This window comes from Biomphalaria glabrata, chromosome 10 (assembly GCF_947242115.1).
Source record: "Biomphalaria glabrata chromosome 10, xgBioGlab47.1, whole genome shotgun sequence".
NCBI lineage: Eukaryota > Metazoa > Mollusca > Gastropoda > Planorbidae > Biomphalaria > Biomphalaria glabrata.
In genome coordinates this window covers 3,586,190-3,598,443 of record NC_074720.1, presented here as the reverse complement: position 1 = coordinate 3,598,443, position 12,254 = coordinate 3,586,190, and the positions used below count along the sequence as shown (strand labels likewise).

General features: G+C 34.4%; 1 protein-coding gene across 4 annotated transcripts in view; it reads right to left on the bottom strand.

The window, feature by feature from the left end:
• Positions 1-11,300, bottom strand: part of LOC106052984 (uncharacterized) — a 181,471-nt gene extending 170,171 nt beyond the window's left edge. For 3 of the 4 annotated variants that reach the window (XM_056044205.1, XM_056044208.1, XM_056044207.1), the window contains exon 1: positions 10,426-11,300. The gene's annotated coding sequence lies outside the window, so the exon portion shown is untranslated. Of the gene's footprint in view, positions 1-10,157; positions 10,294-10,425 lie in introns of those variants that run through there. The other variant, XM_056044206.1, reaches the window with a different exon arrangement.
• Positions 11,301-12,254: the final 954 nt, after the last annotated feature.

The following is a 12,254-nucleotide window of genomic DNA, read 5'->3' as shown; positions in this document are numbered from 1 at the left end:
GGTACATCTGAGTTTACTGTTATTGGTTTTGCTTTAGAGCCATTTATTATTACAGTTTGTTCTCTCCCTATCAGAAAATCTTTAATCCACTGATGTAATGGACCATTAATGCCAAAATATTTTTTTTTTTAACTATTATGGTGAACTTTGTCAAAAGCCTTGGAAAAATCTAATAAGATAGCATTTATTTGTTCACTATTGTCTAAACCTTTTGAAAAATCATCAATTAGTCCTATTAGTTGTGTTTCACATGATCTATATTTCCTAAAGCCATGTTGGTATGGGGTGAGGACATTATGTTTGTCTAAGTGGTTTATGATGTTGCTACATATTATGTGTTCTAGGATTTTACATGTGATGCTGGTAAGTGATACTGGTCTGTAGTTTCCTGGGTCAGATTTTTTTCTCCTTTTTTAAATAGGGGGGGGGGGTGACATTAGCTTCTTTCCAGTCCTTTGGTACTCTGCCCTGGCTAAGAGATGCCTGAAAAAGTATTTTGAACACTGGGGCTAGCTCATTGCTTAGTTCTTTGAGTAATCTAGCTGGAATACCATCAGGTCCAGAAGCTTTATTTGGTTTGGTGTTGGCTAATAGTTTTTGGATTCCCCTTTCTTGTACTTCTATATCTCCTATGTTGTCTACTTGGTTCAAATTAAGTAATATGTCTTTGTCTCCTAAGGCTGAAAATGCTGGTGCAAAGTATTTATTTAGGATGTTAGCTTTAGTTTCATTATCATTATGCGTTATGTTATCTTCTCCTTTTAATGTAGCTATACCTGTTGTTTCCATTTTCTTAGACTTAATGTATGACCATAGGTTTTTGTTTTACTATATCCCTTTCACAGAAAGTAGGAGCTGATTTGTTTTGTTTTATTATATGACATGTTTTTATGGCTAAGAGTAAATCCATGCTTTAATTCATTTTGTTTTTACTTGAGAAAAATAGTCTTTGTAATCACTACCAATTTCCATAAGGATCAATACAGCAGCCTTAGTCTTGCGCATGCTCCAAAATAAGTAATTAGTTCAAATGTGTTAGAAAATAAAAAAAAAAGAAATGTTCAAGTGACGGTTGATGAAAAAACAAAGCAATGACGTCACTGGCATTGATTTACGACTGTACACAAAGAGAGGACAGAAACCAATATTTGTTTTGGACTCAAGAACTCTTGCAGATTTCAATCTTGAGTAGCTGCCCCTTTGTGCCGGAACTCATTGTTGCCATATTTTTTTGCAAAGCGCTCTCTCTAAGGAGTTGCCAGTTTGTTTTCTTGTTCAAGTGCAGATAAATTTGGCCGCACTTACATCAACGGCAATTTATTTTCAGATGCCCTATTGAAATATGGAATTATTTGGCCAGGGCTTGTACTTTTGAGTGTCTTCTGTATGAAATTTAATCCAATTAGGTTTAGACTAAATTAATTCAAAAAGTATATTTTCTGTGATCACGAACAAATAGAGGGTTTACTGTATAGTTCAATGACTCCAAACGGTTAGGCTTTTGTATGCCTGCGTTGTTTGTGACAAAATATGTAGGTCGAAGTTGGGACTGCGTACACACATGAAATAGTGTACCCCTCATTCATTTCGAATTCAAAGAGGGGAAAAAAATCTTTATTATTAAAAACAGTAAATTCATAAGCTGATATTCTTTTTTTTTTTTATGAAACGCAGTCCCTTTGCGCAATCAGGTTCTTCTTTTAACATTCTAGCTAAAGATTCTACATGGGCAAACGAACTTAAAACGTCTATAGCAAAGAAAGAACTGTTTCGTAAAAACGTTCCTTGGTACCAGAAAGAACAAACCCAAAATTCCTAGACAACAGCTGGGAAAAAAAAAATTCCTTGGTACCTGGAAAAAAAAAAACTTTCTTGGTATTAGCTAAAAGAATTATTAGTAATAGCTAGAAGTAAAACATCCTTGGTACTAGATAAATTTAAAAAAAAAATTACTTCCTTAGTACCAGCAAGAAAAAAACTTACTTTCTTGGTTCTTAATTCCTTGGTACCAGCTAGAAAAAAAACTAACTTCCTCAGAATTAGCTTTTAAAAAGAAACTCACTTCCTTAGTACCAGCTAGAAAAAAAATTTAACTTCCTTAGTACCAGCTAGAAAAAAAATGTAACTTCCTTAGTACCAGCTAGAAAAAAAAATTAACTTCCTTAGTACCAGCAAGAAAAAAAAATTTGTACCAGCTAGAAAAATAAAACTTTATTTCCTTAGTACCAGCTAGAAAAAAAATTAACTTCCTTAGTACCAGCAAAAAAAAAAAATTAACTTCCTTAGTACCAGCTAGAAAAAAATTTTAGTACCAGCTAGAAAAAAAATTTAACTTCCTTAGTACCAGCTAGAAAAAAAAGGCTTAACTTCCTTAGTACCAGCTAGAAAAAAAATTTAACTTCCTTAGTACCAGCTAGAAAAAAAATTTGACTTTCTTAGTACCAGCTAGAAAAAAAAATTTAACTTCCTTAGTACCAGCTAGAAAAAAAATTTAGTACCAGCTAGAAAAAAATTTAACTTCCTTAGTACCAGCTAGAAAAAAAAATTTAGTACCAGCTAGAAAAAAAAATTAACTTCCTTAGTACCAGCTAGAAAAAAAAATTTAACTTCCTTAGTACCAGCTAGAAAAAAAAATTTAGTACCAGCTAGAAAAAAAAATTAACTTCCTTAGTACCAGCTAGAAAAAAAAATTAGTACCAGCTAGAAAAAAAAAATTAACTTCCTTAGTACCAGCTAGAAAAAAAATTTAACTTCCTTAGTACCAGCTAGAAAAAAAATTTAACTTCCTTAGTACCAGCTAGAAAAAAAAAATTTGACTTCCTTAGTACCAGCTAGAAAAAAAATTTAACTTCCTTAGTACCAGCTAGAAAAAAAATTTTGTACCAGCTAGAAAAAAAAATTAACTTCCTTAGTACCAGCTAGAAAAAAAAATTAGTACCAGCTAGAAAAAAAAATTTAACTTCCTTAATACCAGCTAGAAAAAAATTTAACTTCCTTATTACCAGCTAGAAAAAAAAAATTTAGTACCAGCTAGAAAAAAAATTAACTTCCTTAGTACCAGCTAGAAAAAAAATTAACTTACTTAGTACCAGCAAAAAAAAAAATTAACTTCCTTAGTACCAGCTAGAAAAAAAATTTGACTTCCTTAGTACCAGCTAGAAAAAAAATTTAACTTCCTTAGTACCAGCTAGAAAAAAAATTTAGTACCAGCTAGAAAAAAAATTTAACTTCCTTAGTACCAGCTAGAAAAAAAAAATTAGTACCAGCTAGAAAAAAAAATTTAACTTCCTAAATACCAGCTAGAAAAAAATTTAACTTCCTTAGTACCAGCTAGAAAAAAAAAATTTAGTACCAGCTAGAAAAAAAATTAACTTCCTTAGTACCAGCTAGAAAAAAAAAATTAACTTCCTTAGTACCAGCAAAAAAAAAAATTAACTTCCTTAGTACCAGCTAGAAAAAAAATTTGACTTCCTTAGTACCAGCTAGAAAAAAAAATTTAACTTCCTTAGTACCAGCTAGAAAAAAAATTTAGTACCAGCTAGAAAAAAATTTAACTTCCTTAGTACCAGTTAGAAAAAAAAATTAGTACCAGCTAGAAAAAAAAATTTAACTTCCTTAATACCAGCTAGAAAAAAAATTAACTTCCTTAGTACCAGCTAGAAAAAAAAATTTAGTACCAGCTAGAAAAAAAATTAACTTCCTTAGTACCAGCTAGAAAAAAAATTTACTTCCTTAGTACCAGCAAAAAAAAAATTAACTTCCTTAGTACCAGCTAGAAAAAAAACTTAACTTCCTTAGTACCAGGTAGAAAAAAATTAACTTCCTTAGTACCAGCAAAAAAAAAATTAACTTCCTTAGTACCAGCTAGAAAAAAAACTTAACTTCCTTAGTACCAAGTAGAAAAAAAATTTAACTTCCTTAGTACCAGCTAGAAAAAAAATTTAGTACCAGCTAGAAAAAAAAATTTAACTTCCTTAGTACCAGCTAGAAAAAAAAATTAGTACCAGCTAGAAAAAAAAATTTAACTTCCTTAATACCAGCTAGAAAAAAATTTAACTTCCTTAGTACCAGCTAGAAAAAAAAATTTAGTACCAGCTAGAAAAAAAATTAACTTCCTTAGTACCAGCTAGAAAAAAAATTAACTTCCTTAGTACCAGAAAAAAAAAATTAACTTCCTTAGTACCAGCTAGAAAAAAAAATTAGTACCAGCTAGAAAAAAAAATTTAACTTCCTTAATACCAGCTAGAAAAAAATTTAACTTCCTTAGTACCAGCTAGAAAAAAAAAATTTAGTACCAGCTAGAAAAAAAATTAACTTCCTTAGTACCAGCTAGAAAAAAAATTAACTTCCTTAGTACCAGAAAAAAAAATTAACTTCCTTAGTACCAGAAAAAAAAAAAATTAACTTCCTTAGTACCAGCTAGAAAAAAAAACTTAACTTCCTTAGTACCAGGTAGAAAAAAAATTAACTTCCTTAGTAACAGCAAAAAAAAAATTAACTTCCTTAGTACCAGCTAGAAATAAAACTTAACTTCCTTAGTACCAGGTAGAAAAAAAATTAACTTCCTTAGTACCAGCTAGAAAAAAAACTTAACTTCCTTAGTACCAGCTAGAAAAAAAATTTACCTCCTTAGTACCAGCTAGAAAAAAAAATCAACTTCCTTAGTACCAGCTAGAAAAAAAATTTACCTCCTTAGTACCAGCTAGAAAAAAAAACTTAACTTCCTTGGTACCAGCTAGAAAAAAACTTTAACTTCCTTAGTACCAGCTAGAAAAAAAATTTACCTCCTTAGTACCAGCTAGAAAAAAAAACTTAACTTCCTTAGTACCAGCTAGAAAAAAAAACTTAACTTCTTTAGTACCAGCTAGAAAAAAACTTTACCTCCTTAGTACCAGCTAGAAAAAAAACACTTAACTTTCTTAGTACCAGCTAGAAAAAAAAACTTAACTTCCTTGGTACCAGCTAGAAAAAACACTTAACTTCCTTAGTACCAGCTAGAAAAAAAACTTAACTTCCTTGGTACCAGCTAGAAAAAAAACTTTAACTTCCTTGGTACCAGCTAGAAAAAAAACTTAACTTCCTTAGTACCAGCTAGAAAAAAAACTTAACTTCCTTAGTACCAGCTAGAAAAAAAACTTAACTTCCTTAGTACCAGCTAGAAAACAAAACGTAACTTCCTTGGTAGCCTACTAGTTGAGACGAGCCTAATCTCAATGCTCGACATTTCGCCCAATCGATAGTCGCAACATCATGACATTTAGAAGAGATGTCATGTTGTCATGTCATATCACCACTACACGCCAGTTTCTACCATTTGGCAGGACTAGATGGCCACGCGCCGATGTGATATTCCAAAGGCGACGTAACAAACACAACAGGGAAAGATAACTCTAATTTTTTTTTTAAACGCAAACCAATAAAAACTTTTGACATCAATTGAAAAAATACTAATTTTATTTTAAAAAGTATTATTATACTATAAAGTAATATTAATTTTGAATATATGGATAAGGTTTATAATTATTATTTTACAAAATATAAGTGTACGCTAAATAAATATATGGAGATGCTGTGGCTGAGGGGTATAGCACTTGGAACCGGAAGTCCCGTGTTAGAAGCCTGGTGAAGACTCTCGGTGGACCACTTCGGGGGCCCGATTTTGAGTTTGTGTTTCCACACAAACTGTCTTTGTAACCTTGTTTCTATTGATTCATGTTTTGATTGGAGCAACCTTATTTAGCTTCATCCGAGAATGGTAAGAGGAAGGAAATAACGTGTACATAATTTGTACCAGGTGGAGTGGATATAAACTTTGTAAAAATGAATGTAACTAGTGCATTGTAGATTCTAATGTGACTGTTCCCTTCTATTCATATTTGGAATGAATTTTTTTTTTAAAAGCAAAAACGCGAGTTACATCTTGTCATTGCCCTAATAATATCTAATAAGATCTAATAAGATCTAAAACTGGAATGCCATTATTATCAAACTGTAAAATGAATCCAGGCAGTCTTCAGCTCAAAGACAGACAACTCTTTCTTTCTTGGGGCTACACTTAGACATCGAGAGAATTGTGAGTGCGCATGTGTGTGTGTGTGTGTGTGTGTGTGTTTTGCATGCGGAGAAATGTCTAGCTGCCTGGTCATGTGATAACTGCCTGATCATGTGATAGCTGGCTGATCATGTGATATCCACCAAGTACACAGTCTCACCTCATCATAGCAGCTTTAACACGGCCTCGATTCCAGAACCTCATTATTAACTCAATCATTAATAGTCTATCTAGTCTAACAGACGGAAGAATGATCCAAGATCTAGAGCCAGGGTTTAATCAAAGCTTATGTCAACTCACTCTGTCTGTCTGTCTGTCTCGTACAAATTCGGAACACGATACTCCTCACGCTTCCTATTCTCAGATCAAGTTGAAACTTTGCACAATCATTCATTGTTCCTAACAAACATGAATCATTAAAAAGTTTAACCAATTAGCTCATTAAATAGTGGTGATCAATTTTGTTTGATATCGAAAAGGGGAAAAAATGTTACAGTATTAATACATGTGGCTGTAAATGTGGGGTTCTTCACCTTTGATAACCTTTGGGTTTTTTTGTTTTTTTTTATATTTTTGTTTAATTACTTCGCCTTTTTATTCATCATTTTTCTTGTGTCATCAAAGGCAGACTTATGTCATCAAATGTAGACTTATGTCATCAAAGGCAGACTTATGTCATCAAAGGCAGACTTATGTCATCAAATGTAGACTTATGTCATCAAAGGCAGACTTATGTCATCAAAGGCAGACTTATGTCATCAAAGGCAGACTTATGTCATCAAATGTAGACTTATGTCATTAAAGGCAGACTTATGTCATCAAATGCAGACTTATGTCATCAAAGGCAGACTTATGTCATCAAAGGCAGACTTATGTCATCAAAGGCAGACTTATGTCATCAAATGCAGACTTATGTCATCAAAGGCAGACTTATGTCATCAAAGGCAGACTTATGTCATCAAATGTAGACTTATGTCATCAAATTCAGACTTATGTCATCAAATGTAGACTTATGTCATCAAATTCAGACTTATGTCATCAAATTCAGACTTATGTCATCAAAGGCAGACTTATGTCATCAAAGGCAGACTTATGTCATCAAATGCAGACTTATGTCATCAAAGGCAGACTTATGTCATCAAAGGCAGACTTATGTCATCAAATGTAGACTTATGTCATCAAATTCAGACTTATGTCATCAAATGTAGACTTATGTCATCAAATTCAGACTTATGTCATCAAATTCAGACTTATGTCATCAAATGTAGACTTATGTCATCAAATGCAGACTTATGTCATCAAAGGCAGACTTATGTCATCAAAGGCAGACTTATGTCATCAAATGCAGACTTATGTCATCAAATTCAGACTTATGTCATCAAATGTAGACTTATGTCATCAAATGCAGACTTATGTCATCAAAGGCAGACTTATGTCATCAAAGGCAGACTTATGTCATCAAAGGCAGACTTATGTCATCAAATGTAGACTTATGTCATCAAATGCAAACTTATGTCATCTAATGTAGACTTATGTCATCAAATGATGATGATGATGATGATGATGATGATGATGATGATGATGATGATGATGATGGTGATGATGAGATCGATGAAATAATACAGAAATAGTACGTATAAAGTGAAGTTAAATTTCTAGTGCGTTTATCTTACACACACATTTAACAATTAAACGATGTTTTCGTTGAAACGACATCAGCAACGAAGATATCAAAAGGAGGTAGGATGCCACACCTACCGCCAGATGTATGTCTTGACCTATAAAATATTGGGTGTGCCTGGGCAGTGTGCCGCCAACCTAAACATATCAACAACTCAAAACATACCTGAGAGCTTGTAGTCAAGAACTTTCATCATGTGAAATACAAGAGACGTTCAGAGGAAAACTAATGAAACTAATAGAGAAACAAATAACAATAGAGTAACAAATAACAATAGAGAAACATATAACAATAGAGAAACAAATAACAATAGAGTGACAAATAACAATAGAGTAACAAATAACAATAGAGTAACGAATAACAATAGAGTAACAAATAACAATAGAGTGACAAATAACAATAGAGTAACAAATAACAATAGAGTAACAAATAACAATAGAGTAACAAAAAACAATAGAGTAACAAATCACAATAGAGTAACAAATAGCAACAGAGTAAACTAAACCAAGAGGACCTCGCAGTTCATCTGGGATCGTATCTTGTAGAAGACCCTGTTGACCATGTTAACCCTATAGTATCTTGAGTAAACCCCTTGACTCAGGGATTGAATGTTGGTATGTTATGTGTCATGTGTGCTAACGAAGAGTGTAAACACATTCACTCATGAATATGACGTTGTTGAAGCGGAAGAAAAATTCCTTGTGTAACGCGGTTAATAATTATCATAGTGAGGAAAGGAAGAAGTAGATTAAATTGTGGGAGGATGCGTGGTCGAGAGGCTAAGTACGCTTAAACTTGGCTTGACTTGGCTACCTATGAAGGGGGCTCGAGTTTCGACCACCCAGAGTTGTGTTTACTGAGCGCCTAAAGGCAGCACGGAAAAACCCTCTCCCAGATACCCCCTCCACCCACTGGTCCACAACCTGAGCATGCTATAAGCATGAAAGTAGCGCTATGATTTAAGTAATTTTTTGTATTAAGTTTAGCGTTTCTAGTTTACAGACTATCTGTTTCATTTGTCCGCGACGCCTTACCGGTTAAAGCGGAGGAAAAATTGATTTGCATAACGCAGCTAATAATAACTATGACGTCACGTGGCAATGTACGAAGTGAATTAAAAATGAAAAAAAAATAGCGAAACAAAATGTCTTTTTTTTTTCTAATTGCACAGACACGCTCACAAAGTCACAAAGAAGACAAAACAACAAGAAAAACATTTTAAATAATACTTTTTAAAAAACAAAGCTTATAGGAAGTGTAATTGTATCAATTAGTTTGGATCAGTCATGGAATAAAGTTTGTAATAGATCTAGACCAACAACAATAAATCTGTGCGATTTTTTGTTTAGCGAAATTTCATTCCCTTAGCTTTCTCATTACGCTATGATCCTATCACTTATCTGGACCAGTACGGAAAAAGAAAAGTGTGTGGGGGGGGGGGGGTAAAAAGGGATATCTGGAAGAGACGTCACCGTAATCGTTGGTTTTTTAAACAGCATTTTTTAAAAAATCAAGTGAACTATAAAAAAAGCTTTAAAAAAAAGTTTATCAAAAGGGGGAAAACTCCGTCCTTAAAATTATTCCTACCTATAATGTACTAGTTATTTCCCTTATTCGATATCAGCTAATATAATTAATTAATAATAATTGACTAATTTAGTATTTTTGTTTATTGATTCATGTTTTGTTAGGTACAATAGGTAATTGATTAAAGTATCAACCAGATCGGAGAATGCGCGCGAGAGAAATAGCGTTAACAATTATTTGAGGGGACTAAACCCAACAAGTTTAGCCATATCTGTGAACACTGAAGCATTAGTTTAATCATGTTGCTATTAAACAAAATGATGAATTAGCATAATTAATTAACTTTTTTTTATTGATTCATGTCTTGTCTATGTCAGTGAATAATTGTGCTAGGTTTCAACTTGATCCGAGAATGGGTGTGGAAGAAATAACATGTACATACTTTTTACGAGACAGACAGACAGACTGACAGAATGAGCTGATATAAGCTTTGTTAATTCATGACTCAAGCCTCCTCGTGCCGACATTCTAACCACTTTGCTAGTGAGATGCGTATGAAAATAGAAGGTCGTATAGTTATTGTTTTGTTTCGAACTTACTTTAAAGCGGCGACCTATAAAGGGAGCTAATTCAGTTTATGCCACCACCTCCGTCAAGTACTATTTCTATCCCTAGTTCGAGATACCAAACTAAATAATTAATTACTAATACTTAATTAGCTAATTGTTTACTTTTTTTTTCTTGATTTTTTGTATTGTCAGAGAAAAGAAATAATTGTGCAAAATTTCAGCTTGATCCAAGATCGGAAAAAATAACGTGTACAAACCTTTTACCAGACAGACAGAGTGAGTTGATATTAGCTTAGTAAAAATATCTAATGACTAATAATATTCTTACCATACAGAGAAATGATCAAAAAGAGAAGATAACTCTGCACCATGAAAATATCACAACACAGTTATCCTCATGGTTCACCAGAGAGTAACATCGAATTCACAGTGTGTTATCCACTGCTCTGTCCTAGATCCCCATCTCTTCTTCAAGGAACGCAAATACTTTGGATAGTCATGCAACACACTCATGCAAAAAACGCACACACACACACGCGCGCACACACACACACACACGAAGATAGAAAAAAAAGATAATGGGTTCTTTCCCTTACCTGGTCATCTTTGCTCTTTTGCGACGGAAAGAAGAAAAATCCGTAATTCCACCTGGGTAAGAAAATTGAAAATAAGTCGCTTTTGACGCGGATTTGATGGACAGACGTCAACTTGACTGGACAGTGCCTTTTTTTTTTCCTCTGATTAAGTGACTATCATCCTAGACAGGACAATGTCTTCGCAAGGGCCTCTGTGGTTAGCTTGTTACGTCTCCGGAATGACTGACCTAAACATGAATTCAATTTCGTAGCGACGTTGTCAGGTCACATATAACAGACGTCTGAGTAACAGGAGTAAATTCATTAAGTCATGTGACTTTAGACACCTGGGCGTGACCGGCGCCCTTTTCCAGGTCCTCCCCCTTTGAAGACACGGAACACACTAGTTAAACAAAACATAAACAAAATAGCGTGAACTGTTATTATGGCTTATGGTAATCAAAGGCTCCGGCTAGATGATTGCACATTGGTTCAGTGCTGAGAATAGATAAGCTATTGGGAAGAGGCGGTGTCAGATTTGTGGGGCTGGAGTTAAACAAGACGGGAGGGAGGGAGGCAGAGGGGCGCCGATGAGGGGAGAAGATAGCAGAGAGAGAGAGAGAGGTCTGAGTGAGCTCTTCTGTGCGAGAGGCGACAAGTTTCATTGACCAGCTCTTAGGTGGGAGAGGGGGGGTCCCTGCTGGCGAGAAAAGAATATTCCAGAAAACACGGGGAGGGAAAGGGAACTGGGAGTTAAGACAGAGACATCAAGACGTGGCAGACGTGAGTTGAATGGGGCACGTGGGATGCTGTATAACACTGTGGAACATGCAACAGGTTTTGCGCAGGCGCACTCACATGAACCGGAAGTTCCGACGCCAGACCTTTTACACCCCCCTCCCACCTTTCTCAAACGATCATCACGTGGTATAAATATTTTTTTTTGATTGGCCAAGCAATAAAACGCTGAAAGTCTTCACGGGGTCAGCTTTAGACTTTTCTAAAATTAGCTTGTAGCAGCATATTAGAAACAAACCCCACGGCTAAAAAAAAAATGTTCTTAACTCTTTCTCTCCTAACCGACGATACCAACGTTGATTTCATCAGAATGTGGTAAATAATTAAGGAGAGAAAGAGTTAAAAGTGCATCGTGCTGATGGGGAAAATCTTCATGCTTTTTCCTTAATGAATTAAACTTAAGCTGACATTGTCATTAATAATCGATCAGAATATCAGTGGTGCCCTTCACATTTTTTCGGGATAGGGTCCACAAAACATTTACCATCTCGCATGTTATTTACCGCCTCACCGCAAAGAGTCGTCGAGACGATGGACCCCAAACCACTCCGGCTCCATCGCGTGACCTGGGCAGACGTTTCGAGGGACCGGGCCTTGGGTAGGATCTGGCCCGCGTGCCGTAGTTTGGGCATCACTGATGTAAGAAATTTACAAGAAAAAAAAAACATTTTTTAAAATATTCAAAAGACAACACCTTCATTATGCAACTTAAAAAGAAATAGAGTTTAAAAAAAAAAGAAAATGTATTTGCTGAGGTTAGGTATTGAACCCTTACTTTGGCACAGTACCAAAGACGCTATCCATAACGCCAGAGAGCTGTGTATTATTGTGTAATTATTTATTGATACTTGCATTATATATAGACATCCAGAACTAAATCTATTCTGATATAAAACCCTTAAGATCTAGTCTAGATGTCATCTATATTAGATTTCCGTAAAAATATACAAGCGTAGATAATCTATCGATAAACTGAAAGCTGCTTGAAAATTAATAAAAACAACTCAGTTATCGGGACACTACGGCTGACTACGCCATGTTTTTTTTAATAA